General features: G+C 49.2%; 1 long non-coding RNA gene and 2 pseudogenes across 1 annotated transcript; all 3 read right to left on the minus strand.

The window, feature by feature from the left end:
• Positions 1 to 7,662: 7,662 nt before the first annotated feature.
• On the minus strand, positions 7,663 to 8,450 carry LOC144112744 (uncharacterized). The gene is made up of 3 exons (XR_013310435.1): positions 8,111 to 8,450; positions 7,820 to 7,998; positions 7,663 to 7,736 (listed from the first exon to the last, which is right to left on the minus strand). It is a non-coding gene; the product is annotated as an uncharacterized LOC144112744 (long non-coding RNA).
• A 703-nt stretch (positions 8,451 to 9,153) lies between these two features.
• Positions 9,154 to 9,330, minus strand: LOC144116636 (U2 spliceosomal RNA; annotated as a pseudogene).
• A 1,571-nt stretch (positions 9,331 to 10,901) lies between these two features.
• On the minus strand, positions 10,902 to 15,635 carry LOC144132503 (uncharacterized; annotated as a pseudogene).
• Between the last annotated feature and the right edge of the window lie 1,596 nt (positions 15,636 to 17,231).

Raw genomic sequence — 17,231 nt, forward strand, 5'->3', positions numbered from 1 at the left:
ATACTTTTTGCCGGGTGCCGGGCGTAAAATGGACAGCAGAACTTGTGGACCAGTTGGACTATGTGGGGCCGCCTTTACTGCTGTACATGCTCGGAAGTAGGCGGCGGGTCCTGGTACCGCGCGGTCTCGGCATCAGCGCACCAACGGCGCTCACTCCTCTTGCCTTCTACGCCGCTTCGGGAAGAGATGTTTCCGGGTGGGGCTTGACGCGCCATGAGTGCATCCAGACTTCGTGCGGCCCTCTGTTTCTCTGATTCACCGCCGGGCATTCGGCAGACGGGCGCGCCTGACCCGAAATCGGCGGACGCCCTTTGTAGCAACCTACCGCACGCGGAGAGGGACTTCCGGTGGCGCGCCGAGTGGGGCATGCTCCCCACCAAAGACACAAGCGTTTGCGGGCAGGTGGGCTGGAAACGCTGATTGGTCAAACAAAATGTGACGTCACGCCTAAAACGTCACGTGACGTCATGGTCACGTGACTTTTAATGACGTCATGTTTGGTTGGGGACAGACATATTTTCCCTAGATATTTCTCGGGATTCCCCACGTTTTTGACAGCGCGCGCGGGTTCAAAAAGCGCACCTGATGCGCCGCGCTTTCACACACTGCATGCGCGTTTCTATATTTTTATTATATATGATATCCTTGAACTGCTGGTGTATTATTTTAGTGCGCTCGAACGGCGCGCTTCGTTGTGCATTTATTATAATCGCCACTGCCTGGCGGACCCGATACAGCTTTTGCAGACCTGAGAGGTTAAACACGTACTATCCATGCAAAGCCACGCAAATGCGCCTACAGGTGACCACGCCCGTCTATCAGTGCTCCGTCGAGTGCCTGCATTTACAATCGAGTGCTGTAGGACTATGAACCTGACCTAGAGCATACATATTATAATTTTTCCTTGTATTCTACATTCTCTACATGCAGGAGACTACACTCATAGCTTTCGTTAGTGCAGAAATTTCGTACAACCGTGTCAAAATTTGGCGGTCCGGTTTTTTTCTGCACGACGTTTTGGAGGAGAAAAGCATTGGGTCTTTGAAGGACGACAGTCTATATAAACTCCTATTCACTGTGTCGTCGTACCTATCGTAATTAATGACGACATATAAAGGCTTTTGATACAACTCTCGTGATTTAAAACAAAACTGTTCGTTTCACTAACCCGCGAAAAAATATTGCGGGCAATCATTCGCCACAGCCCGTTGCTGCGTAATTTTTGTTTTGTGCAGATTTTCTTTTATAATATGACAGCTGCACGCGATAGCTTATATATATAGTTGCGCAGCCGACCACTGCAGGTACCAGTAAACACGTACCCCGTTTAGAATGAATTTAAAAACGCGGTCGGGAGTTGGAATTATTTGTCCGGGACGCTGCGGTCAAAGTTCGCAGTTTTGAAAATTGAAACACGGAAATTTTTGCGCATAGCTAGTCACTCTTGCATAAGTAAATATCTTATTCCTACCCATCATCCCCTTGTCAAAACACATATATTAATGAGAAAAACGACCCATTTGATGCAATTAAGTTCACAGTCCTACAGGGTGGGTTCCACAACAAAGAGAGCAACGGGAGTCGTACTTTATTTACAAATTTGTAACAATTCCTCACGGCATTAATGAAAGTCCGGGTGTATTGACCTCCATCGCCCCTTTCAGAGCCAGTGCTGACCTTAGGAGTGCCGGCGCGTCAAACCTCGGTCGTTTGTCGCCAGCGGCATCTTTTTCAAGCTTCGCTGCCCGTCCGCTTACACAAAGCTCTTAATTCATCCCCCACCCCTGTCTTCCCAGTTCGACGTACCACCTTGTCGAGCGGGGTGCAATTGAAGAACCAAGAACCCTTGATTAAATGCTCCTGCCATTCACCTTTACCCTCCCACAGGACACTTTCGCGAACTCGTATGTTTTGCCGCCTTTTTTCTTTTTCTTTTGTGTGTGTGTTTCATGCACAGTGCACGTGTGTGTAGTTAAGCTAACTGCGCCGCTGATTCCGCCTTCACTATTCGTACCGAAGACGCTCCTGGAACGGCTCCTGCCCTGTCTGAATTTATTGTTTATTTGTTTGCTCGTTTTGGCCGGCGGCACGGGCAGTACATGCATCTATGATTCTTATCTGCTCCGGGACTCCGCCAAAGTCTGTTATTGTTGCTTTGAGGGCCCGGATGCCCTCCCTCCCCTCGTTATTCCTTTTTTCCCCCGGGCTGGCCTGCGGTGCAAGCTCGCTGGGCGGCAGGGGACAAAGCGTTTTTCTTTTTCTCTTTATTTCTTTCTCCTTTTTCTAGTATTTTTCTTTTGTGCCCATCAAGGGTTCTTGGTTCTTCAATTGCACCCCGCTCGGCAAGGTGGTGCGTCGAACTGGCAAGACAGGGGTGGGGGATGAATTCAGAGCTTTGTGTAAGCGGGCAGCGAAGCTTGAAAAAGATGCCGCTGGCGACAAACGACCGAGGTTTGTCGCGCCGGAATTCCTAAGGTCAGCATTGGCTCTGCAAGGGGCGATGGAGGTCAATACACCCGGACTTTCATTAATGCCGTGAGGAATTGTTATTAAATTTGTAAATAAAGTACGACTCGCGTTGCTCGAGATCTCTTTGTTGTGGAACCCACCCTGTAGGACTGTTAACTTAATTTCATCAAATGGGTCGTTTTTCTCATTAATATATGTGTTTTAACAAGGGGAGGTAGGGATAAAATATGCGCGCGGTGGTTATTAAAGCGAATTCGTATAAAGTTAACGGTCTGCCCAATGTACTGCGTACTGCACACACTGCATCCTAGGAGGTATATTACGTTGCAGAAATCCCAATCAGAGTTGTCATTAATTTTTCATTTGAATCTTGAAGCTGTGCTTATTTCACAGCTTGATGTTTTTAATGCGTTTGCAGACCTGGAATCTACTTTTTCCACAAGGTCGACACCCCAAAACCGGCTCTTTATGTGACTGAGTGTATTAGAATGTTTCGAATGTTTTTCGGTCGTCTGTAGACTGCATGAGGGAGCTCCTTTTCAGCACCACCCCGCCGTCGCCCGCCTCCGATTGAACAGGCGGGGGGTTCAAAGGGGAGCTGCCGCGGAGAGGCCGGGCAGCTCGTACTAATGACAGCGCAGAACATGCGTCACTGACAGCCCCCTTCCTTTCGCCGTCTTGTCCATCGTGCGTCGCGCCGAGCCCGACAAAGAAAAGGCCGTCACCCCCCCCCCTTCCCCTTCTGAATCGGGGGGCGGGGGGGCGGAAATTCCGCAAATAGTTTCCCAGAGGCATCCTTTTTTTTTTCATGGGGTCAAGGAAGGTGGCCCAAGCTGTGCGAGGCAACGTTCTCTGTTCATTGTAGAGAAGCAAGCTTACAGTGCAAAATTAAACCTTGTCTTTCTCTTCCAAATGCAATTAACTAGGAGTCCTGTCCAACCATTCCAGCTTGTTATGTGGGCACCCCCAACCATTTTTTATTTCAGTGTAACTCGCAGCCCTTCTTCACCTTGGTCATTGTAGCCGCTATTGTTTCTCAAGTACCATGCAACATCTTGTTATTAGCAGTTGCTAATTCAAGTCTTCTGCAGGGTTTGAAGGACCTTTTTAATTGGAAATGAGAACATGTGAACAGGGTGGAAAGCGCGTGATCTGCCAGGAAACACTAAAGCGGCCCCGAGAAGGGATCTTTATTAAGGATGACAGCCATCTTGGGCCTCTTCACTTGGCAACGACGACACAGCGTGTGCGGTCCCTATGGTTAGGCCCCAGCTGTGGAAGCCATCCTCGGACACGACCATGACCTTCGACATCTGATGTTTTTATTTAAAAACACAGGGACCAAAGTCGTGCTGCATGCAGTGCGATCGCCATGTGGTTCCATAATCATCCACCTAGCCCGGCTCTTTGGACGGATTCAGGAAACGACTGAAAAGAACAAAAGTAACGAGCAAAGGTGCGCTGCATAAAAGTTAGAACGCAAAGAAACGAAGGCGCGCTGCGCTGGGATAATGCTGTAGCGAGGTCTAATATGTAAATTTTCATGGCTGGCGTGGATTTCCACAAATCGCAAGTAGTCGCTACGGAGATAAACAAAGGCGCACTGGAGCTGGGTATGTATCATGTTTAACTGCGCATAGAAACGAAGACAGAGAACAAGAAGGCACGACACGAGCGCAGACTAGCAACCGATTTTTTATTCAAGAAAAAAAGGCCTATATATGCATCTTCATCCCGCGAAAAACATGCTAAAAAACCCGAAAGCGCAAACCCTATCACACACCATCTTGGCACATGTAACGTGATGCCACTGATCACAACCTAAAAGCAATCTCCGCATCGTCAGAGACAAGATACAAAACAAACAAACAGCGAACTCACAGGCACACTCCTGCCAAGCTAGCGCTCCACACCGCCTCCTTGCGCTAAAGAAACTGCGCAAAAAAAGGTATCTCCCCATCAATGAGGCCTACAGATGGTGATGCTACACAGTCATCTGATTCCTTCTTGATCTGGTACGCTTCCACCAACTCCCTGCAAACCTGATCCCTGTGTTTAAACAAGACGTTGGTCTTGTTCAATCGTGGGAAGCAATCTTTGCACTCTTTGCAGTGCAAGGCGAGATTAGAGGAAGGTGCGCCCTTCAACGACCTGCGATGCTCTGCTAACATCTCGTTAATACATCGACCCGTCTGGCCGATGTACTTCTTCCCACACGAGAGGGGGACTTCGTATACGACTCCAGTCTTACACTCTGTGAGCCTGGTTTTCTGTATGTGCGCTATCGAGCACTCAGCTCCAGCACGATTGCTCTCAGGCTCGAGCTTCTTTCGCACAGCACTACAAATCCTTGAAAGCTTATTCTTTGCCACGAAAATCACGTCCGCCCCGTATCTCGCCCCAACTTTTTTGAGCCGGTGTGAAATTCCATTCCCTGAACGTTCAGGACAATCATATCCGAGCGCAACACTTGGCAGCATGTTGTGTCGGGATTTCTACAGCGACATTTGAGCTCACTCAAGCTTTCGGATCCTTTCTTGGTGAACAATTCCGCAAGTGTGGTTAAGTACCTGTCTGGGCTGGATAAGAAAAAGTACTCTACCTTCAGCATCGATGTGGAGGACTTATTTTATTCGCTACCCCATGCTCAGCTCATGAAGAGAGTGAAAGACTGCATTGTAAAAGACAATGACGAGTTGGTGTTCGTGGCGGGGTGCGGGGGTTTCCATAGAAAGTTTCCTGGAGCTGCTATCATTTTACCTAGAGTCAACCGTTGTTGGGCGGGGCGAAAAGGTGTACGTCCAAAAATCGGGTGTGTGCATCGGCTCCCGTGTGGCACCCGTTTTGAGCGATATTTACTTGAGCAGGATGGATCAAGAACTGGCACAAAATCTTGCTGACCTCGCGCTAAAAGTGTTCCGTTACGTCGATGATTTTTTAATCATTCTTAAGTCGAACTCTCCCAGGGCAGTTCCGGACGTCGTCAAAATCTTCAAAGATACAGGTAGTGGCCTGAGATTCACCTTCGAACTACCCAGCTCAGCTACCCTACAGTTTTTAGACCGACCGCAGCGGTGGCCAAGTGGTTGAGCATCCGCCTCGCATGCGGGAGGTGCGGGGTTCGATCCCCAGTGCCGCCGGGTACCCACCGGGGATACAATGGGTACAAGCGTTTCCCTGGTCTGGTGCTCGGCTTATTTAGGGTGAAATGCTTGGGAAATGGGTCTTTGACCCCACCTTGAGAAAAAGAAAATACCTTGTGACAAGGCGTATTTGGCCATAGATGCCCTTGCGCCATAAAAAAAAAAGTTTTTATACCTCAGGATCCATTATCTAGAGAGCAGGGTCTGTTGGGAATATCACCCTAATACAAAAAAAACCTCTCTTGAACGTCAGTTATGGGCATTCCACACTCGTCAAGGCGGGTATAGCGACTTCATGCTTAAAAGAGCTCTTGGGAAATCCTGTACACACAGAGCGGAGGCTAGCTTCCTGGGGCAGGTAGAGAGGCTGAAAGAAGCCGGGTATCCTGATCTGAGTTGGCTCAGATCTCCGAAAGGATCCTGTTCAAAGGAGGGAGGCCCATGCTAGTAAAAAAGAGGACGGTGGACGTAGACAAGTGGTGGGCATTCCATACATCCATTGAATTTCACACCGGCTCAAAAAAATTGGGGCGAGATACGGGGCGGACGTGATTTTCACGGCAATGAATAAGCTTGCAAGGAATGTTATCGGCGGTCGCACGTGCATGACAATCCTTCCGACATGCGTGACGATGCCCACCGAAGGCATTTCAGGCTGTCGAAGGGACTTGTACGCTGGCTAAGCGAAGAGCGCGGAACATGCGTCACTGACAGCCCCCTTCCTTTCGCCGTCTTGTCCATCGTGCGTCGCGCCGAGCCCGACAAAGAGGAGGCCGTCACCCCCCCCACCCACCCTTCCCTCCTGAATGGGGGGGGGGCGGAGATTCCGCAAATAGTTTCCCAGAGGCATCCTGTTTTTTTTTTCATGGGGTCAAGGAAGGTGGCCCAAGCAGTGTGAGGCAACGTTCTCTGTTCATTCTAGAGAAGCAAGCTTACACTGCAAAATTAAACTTTGTCTTTCTCTTCCAAATGCAATTAACTTGGAGTCCTGTCCAAAACCATTTCAGGTTGTTATGTGGGCACCCCCAACCTTTTTTATTTCCGTGTAACTCCTGCACTTCTTCACCTTTGTCATTGTAGCCGCTATTGTTCAAGTACCATGCAACATCTTGTTATTAGCACTTGCTAATTCATGCCTTGTGCAGGGTTTAAAGGACCTTTTTAATTGGAAATGAGAGCATGTGCACAGGGTGGAAAGCGCGTGATCTGCCAGGAAACACTAAAGCGGCCCCGAGAAGGGATCTTTATTAAGGATGCCAGCCATCTTGGGCCTCTTCACTTGGCAACGACGACAAAGCGTGTGCGGTCCCTATGGTTAGGCCCCAGCTGTGGAAGCCATCCTCTGACACGACCATGACCTTCGACATCTGATGTTTTTATTTAAAAACACAGGGACCAAAGTCGTGCTGTATGCAGTGCAATCGCCATGTGGTTCCATAATCATCCATTTAGCCCGGCTCTTTGGACGAATTCAGGAAACGACTGAAAAGAACAAAAGTAACGAGCAAACAAAGGTGCGCTGCATAAAAGTTAGAACGTAAAGAGACGAAGGCACGCTGCGCTAATGCTGTAGCGAGGTTTAACATGTAAAATTTCGCGGCTGGCGTAGATTTCTACAAAGCGCGAGTAGTGCCTACGGAAATAAACAAAGGCGCACTGGAGATGGGTAAGTCTGTATACAAGCACGAGTTTTTGTCTCTACCAGCGATTTACTAGCTCACACCGCGCGATTTTGATGTCTGGCGTCGATTTCGACAGAAAGGGAATACGGGCACGAAACGGGACGCTCGCGATCTGCCAGGAAACAATGAGGTGGCCCTAAAAAGGGCCGTTTGCAGGAGCACTTCAACCGCGACCTGCAGCGGTGTGGCGGCGCGGTGAGCAGTAGGCCCAGCAGTGGTCCGTCTTGTGCCCTTTGTCTCCGCACCGACGACACCGGTGCACGACGTACACCTCTCCTGGTCTTGCCCTTGAAGCCGACGCTATCCCTGGTCCGTAGATCTTGACGAGGGCCGCGACGATAATCTTTGACATCTGGTCGATGCCCTGGTCTCTCGCCACGTGATATCGGTCTGCGGCAAACAAGGACAGCATCGGCTTGCCAGAAGCATCCAGGAAACGATGCTGCAAAAAAAGTTACTCTACAAGCGCCGCAATTTGGTGAGTTCTGCTCGAGAAAACTTGCGAAAATGTTGTTCAACCCTTACCTCGGGGTTGAGAATGTGCACGCCCGACAAGCGCTTCAGCGTGGCTGACAGACGGCGGTTCAGCTGGCGACGCCGGCGGTCCTCAAATTGCGCCTTACGTGGCTCATCGAAATGGCGTGGCAAGCTTTGCAGACCAGCACGACACTGGCCACGTTCTCCTGCAGCAGCAAAACGAGGTCCTGGAATGCGCAAGACATGTAGGTAAGCGGTACAGCACTTCATGAAGCGAAATTTGAGATAAAATACCTACCTTTATGTGGCTGGAAGCGAAATTTGAGATAAAATGCGTACCTTTATGTGGCTGGCGATTTCTCGCGGGTCATCCCCTCTGTCGAGATTGTTGCCGCCAACATATAGAACAACAAAATCGGCGTGCCGAAAGCATGTCTCTCGAATCATTTCAGCTAGGCTGATTGCGTCGTGGCCGCTAAAGCTGAAAGTGCATGTTCTCACTAACGGCGAAAGCCGTAAGCGAGAACTGCACAGAAATTTCAGCTGGCTGTCGCCGACGAGCGCACCACGCAAAAAAAGCCATACCTGGACAGCTCCCGAAACGCGCCCGCCGCCGCCTAGGTTCACGAAGCGAATGCCCGCGCACCACGCAAGCACGGCGGACGGCCGGACCTAGCGATTCCCTAGGCCGTCTAGGGACAGGCCGAGAGAGGCGCGGCGACCCCACATCCGGTTGAGTACGAGGGAGAAGCAGAAAAACGTCACGGAGAAGCGCATCCCATCGACCAATCAGCGTTTCCAGCCCACCTGCACCCAAACGCTTCTCCAAAGACAGGCTCCACTCCTGGCGCTTGGTTCCAGACTCGCGCTGCATGAACTGTGCTCAGGCTGAGGCACAAACAAATATCCTTGAAGAGTGTGTTATGGCTAGCACATTGAGCCGTTTAGATTCACGCGCTTTTTCCATCCCTGTGTCGCGCGAAGGAAAAATAGATAGCTGTTGTTTAGCTCTGGTTAAACCTGGAGTTACGCGATAGCTACAGCTGGCCGAGTGCAACTCGCTCAGTCGAATTGCAAAGTCAGTCTTTCGCCGCTGTGTTTAGCTTGGAGTTCCTTTTCCATCTTCGTCCCTAGACATGGATTCACCCTCTCCCCCTCTCCACTCCTCCCCCACTCGCTTTCGCCGGCGCGCCACGCCGCCGGCAGCTGCCACGGCAGCCATAGCGCCGCTTGCTTGCTTGCTGTTGTTGTCAGGAAAAATGTAGAGGAAAGTGCACAGGCCGGCCCACTAGCTCTAGTTGAGCCACAATCGCTGCCACGTGCTGAAAGTAGGAGAGTTAAAGATAGGAGAGCAAAAAGTGAAAGAAAAGACGCGCGCTATTATGCCCCAGGCCGATACCGGAGGCAATGCAATACCAGGCCAACCTGTGGCAGAGGTGATGCAAGCTTCAAGCACTCCGCCACATTTCCAAAAATGAGTTTAATATCTTGGGCCCAAATGGGACCCGTAGCAGATATTAAATCAGATATTAAATGCCAGCATAATGCTAGCTAGCAATGCTAGCATAATGTACGCGCGCGGCGCGCACACCAGCTGCGTGCTCTGTCCTCACTCCGCGCATGCGCACAACTGACGAGGCCGCCGGTGTCTGCTCTGCCGTCGGCACAGCGGCGAGCACACCAGCTGCGGGCTATGACGTCACTGCGCATGCGCACAGCTGGCAGACCAGTGGTGCCACGCTGACCTCGCGAAGTGGCTGGCGTATTGTAGCTTTCACTAAAAAACCGCGCGGGAAGTTCGAGCCTCTTGACGCGGCTCATCGGTCTGATCCTTTGGAAAAACAGGAATGCTGCCGTATAATTGCGCCAACCACGTCGGCTCATGTTCCTGATGGTAGCACGTCCATCTCTCGGTGATTTTATCGGGCTACCTAGATAGCCAACTCCTTACCCTTGGAGAGCACAGCTTCCTCCGCAGGTGGTTGATGCCACACATCAAGCTCAGGAAGTGTGCCGTGTCACTAGGGGCAAGATATTAATCTATGCATTTGCTACACTTTAGGCGAACCCTTTCTCTCAATTGCCCTGTAGGTTTTTACAGCTAATCTTGTTTGGCTTGTGAAGTCACAGGCCTGCGTCTCTCCTTGTTTATGTGAGAGCTCAAAGGACCATTGACTGCGCAGAATTCAATATGCTCTGTGGCCGGGGCTCCCGCGGGAGTTTATTTCATTTTCTTTCCTTCAAAATGTATGAATGAAGTCCATAAGATCTGCTTGCACAAAGTTGTGATTTTTGATTTCGAGACTTTTTCCTCCTGTACCGCACTACCTCTGCATGCCCCGTGTCCTCTGTTTGCTCGACTCTTATTTGAATCCTTGTAAGCTACGTATTCGTGTTTTTCAATAAATTTTCTTCATCTCTTATTTTATTCCATTACGTAACCACGTCGGTTACCGCGGCAATCACTAGGTTACGATTTGCCATTATAACGCATTACCCAGGGTTACAAAACGCGAGAAGTAGTCCCACGCTCTAAAATCACGGGCATTGGTCCGGCAGATGGTGCCCAGAAAGCAACCATGGAGGCTGGTGGGCCTGGGAGGTCTCGTGACCTTACAGCGTCCTCACAGCCTGCCAACCAGATTGTTAGCAAACTGCCTACCGTGGCAGGTGGTAGTTAAATTAACTATTGGTTGCTCGGAAAGAGCAACCTATAGCGCACAAGGCTCAAGAACATGGAAGCGCCTGCCATCGTAGGGCAGTGGTGGATCGCTTAACCGCCGCACCACTGCGCCAGGAGGAGTATGAGGACTCCCAGGGGTCTGTGAATGTAAAGTAGAGAATGACCGCTTGCATAAATGGGAAGTAATCCATTACGCTTTCGCGTTACCTGTCTCTTCAATTTTTTTGTTTTGCCGAAACAGATGGGCGCCTGGTAGCAGTTAAAGATTTGTAGCTGGCCATCAGTAACCGTCATAGATTCAGTACATGCTATAATTAACGCGACTAACTGATTGAAGCCCATGTTTATTCCACATTAGAATGCGCCGAAGGCGCTACGGTGGAAGGGGATGTTGTTAAGGAGAAGGGGTAAGGCTGCCTCCTTTTTATTAAAACTTCCTGGAGGCAGCTAAGTGGAGGCTGTGTGCTTCTCGAGAGCGTTGCGGAGCCGTTCGTCAACCAGCTACGCCTCAGAGTCATGGATGAACATGAGGAGTGCCCGCCAGAGCTCGATGGCACAATCTGGAGACGAGGTATCGGGGCAGGCCCAGGTCCAGATGGAAGAAGTCCACGGCTCCTGCTTAAACGTGGCCAGCACTCGAAGGCGAGGTGGTGTGTACAGAGGACATTCCCAGAACAGGTAGTTCATATTCGCACCGCAGTTGCACCTCGACCAGGAACCAGATACAGGTGGCATCCTGCCGTCCCAATGAAAACGGTCCACCAAGAAAGGATTAAGAATGGTGCCTGTTTGAATCCGCCGCAGCAGGACCGATTCTCTTCGCGTGAATACCACCAGAGCAAGCGCAGGTATAGAGAGGGGGTTGCCCACAGCAGTGAGGAAGGCGGCGCAAAGTGGTTTCGTCACAGGCCTCTCCGCGATCAGATCTGCTACCTCAGGTGTGGTAGCGACGGAACGAGGAGTATCAGATGCGAGAGAGATCAGCGCGTGCTATACTCTATGAGCCTTCTCGTTTCCATGGATACCGAAGTGCGCGGAAAGTGCGAAGTGCGCATGTTACCGAATGGATGATTACATGCTGACCGCGTTCGCGAAGCAGGCATGCGTTATGCCTTATGTTCTGCATTATAGGGTCCATATAAAGAACGCTGGCGCATGCCCGGTAGGCAGCTTGAGAGTACGTGCACAGACGACGGTGAATGGGTTCAGTTTCAGAAGAAAGTGCGAAAGCCGACTGCAAATAGTCTGAAATGGCCATTAGTTTGGCTCAGCTACTTGACTGCGCTCCTGCCGATGTATGGAGGGGGGGGGGATCGGCCCTGATTCTCTGTTGTCTGGTCGTACCACGCAGTCGCATAGCAAGTGTGGCTGCTGCCGTCTGCAGGAAGTGCAGCGTCCGTGTACAGAACACGTTCAGTTGAGGGGAGTGAGCGCCGCGCCGCATTCGCAGATGCGCATCGATATGTAGTGGAAGTGGCTTCCCTTCAGTGAGTGGCGTGGTTTCCTGCTGTGGCGTCTTGCTCGGCAAAGTGGGAAATGTGTGTACATGGTGCCTGAGGATCCGCCTGCGTTTGTGCCGCGAAGTCGCGTTTGGTGCGTGTGGGTGCGCATGTCGAGGAGCTCTGAAGGGTCATTGAGCTTGCTGAAGGTCTTGAGCGCATCAAGGCGTGTGTACCCCGAATGTCCTGTGACAATGTAACTGGCCTCATTAAGTAAGCGGTCAAGCGCGACACTCCGTACAGTTAACAGGATGATATGACAGCCCGTACATGATGCGGCGACGAGAAAAAGTATTGTTGTGTTTAATGGCACGTAGGCAGCTATGGCCATCATGCGCCAAGCACAAGGTATAAAAAATTTTTCTGCAGAACTTTATAAAATTTGCAAAAAGTGATTGGTGGTGTAGACGGCCTAAAATGTTTGTTTTTCTACCTAGTGATGCCAAAGAAAAGACAAAGCTTTAACGAAAGTCGAGTAACCTCTGCAACTATCATTGCATGTGCAAGGACGTTGAGGCTCCCAACCAATCGAATAAAGACCACAGCCTTCTTCTCAGAAATGGAAAACAGCTGAGGTGTGGTTAAAAAAGTCTCTTCTTATAAATTACTCAATATTATCAGATCTACAATTTGTTGAAAACTGCTGTCTTTAAAAACATAAAAATATGTGAAATGTGAGCAAGTGCATCTTCACCTAAGAGTGGAATTTCACCTAAGGGTGAAATTGCCTGTGTTCAGTGTAAAAAACTTCAAAATACATTTTCCTCAGTGTTCCAAGTTTTCTACATGAAAATAAAACATGGTTTATTGTTAGCTCATCTTCGCATAAATCACATTTGGGCTTCTCTTATTTCGTCAGTAGGAAATTATGTGTTAGATGTGTGGGTGTTATACGGACACGGCAGATAATCACTTCCTTGAAACGCTCTCAGCAGGTGCAGGACTTCCATTCTCCTAAAACTGGTTTTACAAAGTGTATATTGTAATTCGCTTCATTGTCCCAAGCGGACTGTCATTTTTTGCTTTTTTTACAATTTACCGAGTTCATGCAATCCTTAAAGAGAATATTTTCTTTTTTATTTGCTTGCCACGAGCCTTTGCAGCGCAGAGTTCTGCTCTCTCGTTGTGTCAATTCCGAGATGACTCGGCACCCAGCAAAGTTCTATATTTTTTCCTTGAGCTATGACTTTTGTTATGTTGTGTATGATGTCACCGTGCATCGGAGTGATTGCATTTGTTAGAGTGGAGAGCGGCAAGTAAACTGAGAGAGTGTGTGTAAATAATACTGTTTCTGAGGTTCTCATTCAGTATTTTTCTTGAACTATGACTTTTGTTATGTTGTGTATGATGCCACCGATCATCCTTCTCTTCATAAGCACATCATTTAATACTATACTTGCCAAATGTCTCATTGTTTGTACACCATGAAGTTACTTTGAATGGCACTGAGACAAAAGTAAAAAGAAAGGAAATCAGAGCTAATGCGACAGTGCAAAGCAGACGTTCAGAAGAAAAGCCGTGCGCGTTGTTGCGCTAATTAAGGATTGGTCGGCAGCGTTCTGAAGGTCACACGTTCCCCTATGGAATGGAAACGGCCAAAAACCATATTTATATTTGGCTATGAGGCCTTAGCATGCCTGAAATGTTATCATAACACGTAGGAATGTAAATTAACTATGCTTTATATAAACTGCTGCAATATACTGGAAATCGAAGCCATGACCCATGGGTTGCAAGTCAGATACGCTACCCCTAGGCCAAAGAGGCACTTTCGTTCTACTTGGTTAAGGAAAGAGTTCGAGTGTCTTCATGTGTTTCACGTGTTCTAGTGTGCCTGCTTAAGCATGCTAATGAGTATGTGTGATTAGAAAGAGGCGTTAATTACGAAAGATTGCAGCAAATAACCATTAACGCTGTGGCGTCATACCCTTAAGGGATAGCTTTAGCGTCACCCTATTTTTAGCACGTTGCCTACAAGGTCCATTCGGCGGTGCCAGTTTCCTAATTACTAATAATTTTGCGACGACTGAGTGTCACTGGGTCGGACGCGCCAAGGCAGAATGATAGCTTCGCCTTACGGCACTTGGACAAGACTTGTCGCAGTAGCGGAAATACTGATGTCCGAAACCACAAAATCCGCACCAGCGCTGGTAGCGCCAGTTTTAGACGTGTTCGCTATGCGTGCTTCCCATTCGAAACTTCCAGCATAGAGTTCGATTAACAACACACACATATACCTGCTCAGATGTTTAGGGGAATCCACCAAGGTGGAGTATATTTGTAATAAGGGTGCATTACTCACTGGCATCCACCCATGCACAGCCATACGACTACAAAGAAAAGCTATACAGCGTTCTCAGGAACTTCGCGGTTGAAGAAAAATTCGTCCTGGTCCAGGGTACGAACCCGGTACCACAAATTAAGCGGAGAGTCACTCTATTACTCCCGTTTCGAGCATGTCGAATCCCCCCGTCCCCCTCTTTCGCTACCTCTTGCTCCCGCCTCCGCTTCGGTCCTTCCCCAGTGCTTCCTACTGCACCACTACTCCTGGCTGGCAGAAGTGATGACGGAGAAACGTTTCCTCCTGCTTACAACCTTAGCAGACAGGATGCCGAGCCACCGAGTTACAGCCAGCGTCTGCAACTCAAGTCGCCGGATCTTATCGCACTCTTTTGTGGCATAAGAAGTTTTCGGAGCATACAATGCCTGGTCACATAGCATCTCCAAGCCGAGTGCCACAACTAGGCTTCCTGTAGACAAAAGCACACAAAACCAAAAAGCACGCATATAAAGAAGCATAAACGCAGCCAACTGTTCTCCAGTTTCTGTTTCGGCATGCTAGAAACACGATGCTATTCAACTACCCCACAATAACAATGATGCTTGCACTGCACGCCTGATTTTACAAATCTTACAATGATGATACAGCTCTCGACAAATCAGTCGCACGCTAACACAACTAAGGTTCTAGCAGCGATGAGAAACTATAATTAATATGATTTAACTTTTAGAACGAGTACAAACTTTCCTTTCCTTTATTGATCCATCTTTTTCGACGTTCCCATCGTAGCGCTTCTTGACGTCATCCGGGAGTTTGCGCCATGTTTCGTCCGAGAAGTATGCAGGCTTCCAGCGATAGTATTCTCCGGTGGGCACTTCTGATAACAAAATCAATAGAAACGGAAGAGCATTGATAAATGTCGCACACGAGATTAAGTGTTTCCTTACATTGCAAAAAATACGCGCGCAATGCGGCCCTGATGATAAGCCGTGCCACTGCTTCCTGGCAGCTACAGCTTCTCAGTCAACAGTGAACCTATGCTGCTGCAGTGAAGCAGGGTAGAGTCCGAGCGGGAATCTCTATTGAATATCCAACCACATGCAGCCTTTCTCGCATGCAACACTCCTGTGCGCATATATCGCTATGCATGACCCAATCCTTTAAAGGACACGAGCTCACATGACAGTTCCCGCAATGAAGACGAGAGCAGCACGGTAAGGGGTTGCCTGAGGAGAAGAGGTTACGAATAGAGGAAAGCCGTTTTAATCGCAGGCACCTGCGTCTACCCTGTGGTAGTTTGACGGAGAAAAGTGTCGAAAATTGGAGCGCCACAATATCTGGTAAACTCAAAAACCATGCACACCTTAGGACGTATGTGCTGGTAACGCTTTCACCAGTCATCTTTCAAGTGGCTGCTGTCGACACACAAAAATGTGGAGCGTAAATGGCATCAACTGGATCTAACTGCAATGATGTAAATTTCAGACATAAAGTATACCTGCTGTGCACTGTTTACAGCTAAGGAAGCTCTTTTGATGCATGAAGTGTGCATTGTTATAAATCAACAGGCCTCGTGGAGAGAATAGTAATTCTAGACCTCACTCTTCTGAAAATTCGTACTTACACAGACGCTACAAAAGCCCCTGTACGGAGATTAAAAGCAGACCCCATGTGCTCTAAAATTTGGACAAAGGCTGTACCGGTAACGGCGCCACATCGCCACCATTACTTCTTCACCTGCTTGCTCGCTTCCGCGCCGGTTTCTGCTGCAATTCATCGTTTAGATTGAATACATTTCAAACCTAGCGCTCACCTTATTCGGCTCGAGCGCCGATGCCCTAGCCCCGCCTGTAGGAACCAAGTGTAGTCTCTCACATATCTAATGCGTGGTGCATGTCCGTAGCATTCCTTATAAGCTCATGCCGAACACAACCAAGGGAGGAGACACGGAGAGGACAAGAGAAACAAGTGTCCCGCCTTTGCCACACGCCGCGAGCTACCGGGAGCAGCTTTTCCGGCAAGCAGACAAAGCGATGATGTCGATGATTACAATGGCTATTAATGTCAATAAATATCATGAAGATAACAGTACTGCTGGATCATGATGGCGTGTATTGATAGATGAGTGCTTGTGCAAAGGGGCTCAGAATGCGATTTCGCAGCGATAGCTCTTAGTGCCAATTCTCTCGTTTCGTGGCATGCAGATGTGTCCTCACAGCAAGACATATGAAATCATTTAAAGAGCGGCAATACTGTTAGAGGCGCGACAGGCGACATCAGGTTCGATATAAAGGCAAGCTTTAACTGCGCATCGTCTAATGTTATCGACATGCTTCCATGCTCCTCTTGTCCGAAACAATATATCGGGTAAACCGGGCAATCAATGAGCGCCAGAATAAATGTCATCGAGCTGACAGCAAGGAGCCTACAGAAGGCAAAGGCGGAACAATTTATTCATCATCATCATCAGCCTGACTACACTCACTGCAGGGCAAAGGCATCTCCCACGTCTCTCCAATTAACCCTGCCCTTTCCCAGCTTCATCCACACTTTGCCTGCAAAATTCTTAAACTCATCCCCCCATCTAACCTTCTGCCGCCCCCTGCTACGCTTACTTTCTCTTCGAATCCACACCGTCATCCTTAAGGACCGGCGGTTATCTTGCCTGAACCGCGCCGTAAGAGAAGCGGTAAAAGAGGGACTGCCAGAAAAAAAGAAGGGAGAGGTGCCGTAGTGGAGGGCTCCGGAATAATTACGACCACCTGGGATTTTTAACGGGAAAGGAGGGGCTGACAGAGGAAAGGAAGGAAAAGGTTGGTAGTGAAGGGCTCCGGAATATTTTCGACAACCTGGAATCTAACGCGCACTGACATCGCGTTTGCCCCGCCGTGATGGCTCAGGGGTTAGGGCGCTTGACTACTGATCCGGAGTTCCCAGGTCCGATCTCGACCGCGGCGGCCGCGTTTCGATGGAGGCAAGACGCAAGGCGCCCGTGTG

Source organism: Amblyomma americanum, chromosome 1 (genome assembly GCF_052857255.1).
Source record: "Amblyomma americanum isolate KBUSLIRL-KWMA chromosome 1, ASM5285725v1, whole genome shotgun sequence".
Classification (NCBI taxonomy): Eukaryota; Metazoa; Arthropoda; class Arachnida; order Ixodida; family Ixodidae; genus Amblyomma; species Amblyomma americanum.